We start from the raw sequence: 4,503 nt of genomic DNA on the forward strand, positions 1-4,503 counted from the left end.
TTTCCCTGCTCAGCAATTGATCTTGGTCATGCTGGTACCAAGCTGATACCTGGTGTCACATACACGTATGTAAGGCACCAACCCTCACCAAACTGGAGGGCTAAATAAGCTCTCGGATAGCTATCCGATAGCTCTCAAAACTGAATTTTGGTGAAAAATAAGCTTTCGATAGCTATCACAGCTATTGAAGGCTAAGCTGAACAGTCATTGATGGCTAAGTGAACAAGATGTGAAGGCTAACCCAAACCTTCATAGCTATCACAGTCAATGACTGGTAGACTGTGAAGGCTAAGTCAGAGGGCTAAGGTAAAAATTAAGCCTCCGATAGCTATCACAGCTATAGAAGGCTCATTGAGAAAGATGTGAAGGCTAAACCCCCTTATCCTTCGAAGCTATCACAGCCTTCGATGGGTAAGGTAACAAGTTGTGAAGGCTAAAACAGGCATCCACATAATAGCTATCAGAAATATTAACAGCCATATGTGAGCAAAGTAAAAAGCAAGCCATCGACAGAGGCATGAAGAAAACATTGACTGATATAAAGCTTTGGATAGAACTTGAAGTTGCGAGTTGTTGGCACTTAAAGTGCAATTACCAATTTGTACAAAAGTCCAGCCTTGTCAATATGACAGTAAAGAAGTCATTATTAATAATTACCAACAGAATTTGAATTTTAAACCCATGTATTTTCATAAATTGGACTAATGAGTTGCGATTCATCTAGTGTAATGTAAGTGTTTCTCAAAAAAATAAAAAAAATAAAAAAGGAACTACAAGCTATACCCTCCCGCCTATAAAAAATCTTATAATCTTAAAAAAATGTTAAAAAATAAAAATAAAATGGAACAAGTTAAAATAAAATGTTAAAAAATAAAAATAAAATGGAACTACATGCTACTCCCCCCCCAACGCCTGTAAAACAATCTTCTAGTCTTAAAAAAGTAAAATAAAATAAAATAAAAATAAAATGGAACTACAAGGTACCCCCCCCCCCCTTTACAGCAATCTTCTAGAGTCTCAGTATTTTGCCATGGACTAGAAGTAGAAGCTTGAAGACATTCATGCGTTTCGCTTGATCAGTGTTGCTTTTGCTTGATCACTGCACTCATAAAACCAAATAATTCGCAACAGGCATCATTTTAATACGGTGTAAGTTCTCCGTGAAGGCTGTCATTATAATGAACATGCGTACGGTGGATGAGCAGAGGAGTTTACATTTAACAAACAACCAACCTGGTCATTGACCGTTAACCTTATGTAACATGTGTAAAGAGAGGGAAGTACCGGTGGTATGGTTGACCAAAGTAGATCTCTTAAATGACATGCCTATAGCAGCAACCTTAAAATGTGAATTCCCTGTCAAGTAACTCGATAACAGCGGGAAATACGTGTTTATTTCTGAATTTTACGACGGGATTGTGGTGTTCCACTCGCCAAAGTGACCAAGTAAGTAATATTTACTCAGTATTGCATGCCTTGTGCAGTCGAGAAATCCATGATTAACTGCTTTATTTTTTTCTTAGCCTTAATGTAGAATTACTTTGTCACTGTCTAAATTTACTGAACCTTTTCTGAGATTTCCTTACACTGATTGCCATGAACAGCACAGTAGATCCTAGCTCTTGAAATATGCACTCTGAGAACTCCGACACATGGACTGAGATGTGTCAAATATGGCAGTGAATGCATACTTTTTCTGTATTTTATTTACTTATCTTTGTATGCTTTACCATGCTCGCTAAAGCATGATGTTACGCAATAAAGATTGATTGATTGTAATACTTTAAGTTTTTACACTCTTTATGGAACGGTGTTACGATGGCCTATGTAATATTTTTTGTGCAATATTAGTTGTGTTTTCTCTAAGCTTAGAATAGAATAGAACAATCAATTATAGTCTGACATGTATGAAAGTAACACTTCATTGTAGAAGACACTGAACAAATTGTATGTCGAGTTGTAACTGGCACTATAATTTTGTCTGTTTATCTCCACAGGGTACAAAGTCCATGAGACCACTTGTGATTCTAACAGAACACCCTGTTGAGTATAGTGATGTAAAAGTTATTTCTGTTGGTCTGTTCGATGCAGAAAATAATGCTGCTAAAGCTAAGGATTATCGTGGTGAGTTGATTTTAATAATAACTTGTGTGGTCACCATACATGAGTGGAACAAATAACACATTTGTAAGTGACTGATGAATTTCTAACAAACCTTAACAGTGTTAATCTTGCTGCATCATAGCAAAATAATTCTTGATAAACAGTGAACATTAAACAAGTAGAGATGGGTGGGGTGGGGGGTGGGGGGTTGAGTATGAAATTCTTTGAATCTTCTCCTTTTACATGTTATATGTAAACAATGTGAATGATTTAACATTAAGAGTTGATTTTTTGAGCAAACTACTTCAATGCCAACAATTCATTTAGGTAGATTGTGCTGAAAGTTGGAGTGTATAACCACAATCTTGGTGTGTATTGTGAAATTAACGGTTTTGTCGATGACAAGTTATATGTTTAACCTCAAATTTAAACATGAATCCTCCTTTATTATGGAAGAATTCTGGGAGAGTCTGTGTTGACACATTAAGATGTGATTTAAAAAGTGTATTACTGCCTGAGGTTTCATATATCTTGCATGTATTTTCAATATATTTCAGGATCGCTCATGAATTCTGTTCTTGGCCTTGTTTTTACAAGGCAAGAACTAATGAATAGCTGTGGTGTCAGGGTTTAAGGAGAGGCAAGGAGCGGCACAACTTACCTGTCCTAGCTGTTCATAATATTGATACAGTCAGAGGTATGTTATATTTATATATATATTTATATAAAATTATGATAGGTAATTTCTAATAATATTGCAAATCTTGTATCTGTGAACTGATCTTGTTACAATATATTTTTTCAAAATGAACAATTATTTCCTAAATGTACCACATACAATTCATGAAATTAAAACTGCAAGTGGAATGTATTTGGCGTAGTTGTACAAGAAAATGTACCACAAAATTACTCCATGTGCCTACATGTACATGTATCAGCAGTTTCTAAACTTTTGTGTATACTTACATACAGTGTACATCAGTATCATACTCTTGAGTGATTATATATATTTTCTTTTTCTTTCAGTGTACCTTGCTGCAAAAGCTAAAGATACAACTTGGACGTGATGCCTAATAAAACTTTCAATGAAAAAATCCCAGCAGAGGTCGGTAATTCAAAATGGTACTGAAATGCTTTAATTGAAAAAAAAAGTAAATATAAAGAGGAAAAAAATTGACCCCCCCCCCCCCCAAAAAAAAAAAAAAAAAAAAAAAAATTCTAGCGTATTGGTGAGATTGTTCATGAAGACATATGAACTTTCAATGAGTTTCAGTGCCTAATTTTGAAATACTGATCTGTGTTCAATATTGATAATAAGTGACAATTTTGTAACATTCATTATTTTGAGAAAATGTTTCAATGTCTTCTTCTGACTTATTGAACTATGGTACAATATTGATTTCCAGTTACATTATTTGTAACTTTTGATTGTCTTATTGAGCTGTTGTTCCTTATACTGCCTCTCCTGACATTTATATTTCAAACAACGTCGATTCTGATTTTCAATGGTTCCTATTATCAGATATGTGTTGCACCAATCTGATTTTTTTTAAAAATGAAATAAATATAGTATTATCACTTAAATTTGTTTCGTTTACAGTGGTATATGCTTTTGTATGGCTTCTACTTACAGAACTTTGTGCATTTTGGTGAAAATATTGTTTGATAGTCAAGGTATTTGTAGTTATTTAAAGATCCCAGCTAACAATCATTTACTAAGTTGCTAGTGCATATTTCTCTACTACATCGTGATGGTAAGAGTGGTTGCTATCCAGTTTATTATTGAAGCATACTTGGCTTGCAACTGACAGACACTCGTACACTCAAGGTTTGATATTTTGACAAGTACAATAACTTGAACAGAATATCTATCAGCAGGTACGTGATAGGTATCAGATGGTAAGTAAGCCTTCTCTTATCATAGTTCATGCTCTGAGAATAGCTATCGGAAGGCTAATTCGTGTTCTGAGAATAGCTATCGGAAGGCTTAGCTATATATCTCTCGTCATGTAAAATACCCCCTAACAATGGATAGCTATCGATAGGAAAATAGCTATCTACGGGTATATGATAGCTATCAATGGCTGAGCAATCCACCTCATTTACATAAAATGATAGCTATCAATGATAGCTATCAATGATAGCTATCGACGGCTAAGTTAGCCTTCTCATTTAAATAATTCGTGCTCTCACAGAGCTAAGGTATAGCTATCGGAAGGCTAACTAGCTCTCGATGGCTAAGTAGATACCTGCCTCTACTGTGTCTGAGGGTTATCACCACCTTGATGATAGCTATCAAAAGTCTTCCTTGGATAGCTATCGAAGGGTAGTCTTTGATAGCTTTCTGAGAGTTAATGGAAGCTTTCCTGTTTGGTGAGGGAAGGCATGCCTTTTTGGGTT

General features: G+C 35.1%; 1 long non-coding RNA gene across 1 annotated transcript; it reads left to right on the forward strand.

Annotated features, from left to right (window-relative positions):
* Positions 1-1,295: 1,295 nt before the first annotated feature.
* On the forward strand, positions 1,296-3,224 carry LOC144445170 (uncharacterized). Its single transcript, XR_013481899.1, has 4 exons — positions 1,296-1,446; positions 1,998-2,124; positions 2,661-2,800; positions 3,130-3,224. It is a non-coding gene; the product is annotated as an uncharacterized LOC144445170 (long non-coding RNA).
* Positions 3,225-4,503: the final 1,279 nt, after the last annotated feature.

This window comes from Glandiceps talaboti, chromosome 14 (assembly GCF_964340395.1).
Source record: "Glandiceps talaboti chromosome 14, keGlaTala1.1, whole genome shotgun sequence".
Taxonomy (NCBI): Eukaryota; Metazoa; Hemichordata; class Enteropneusta; family Spengelidae; genus Glandiceps; species Glandiceps talaboti.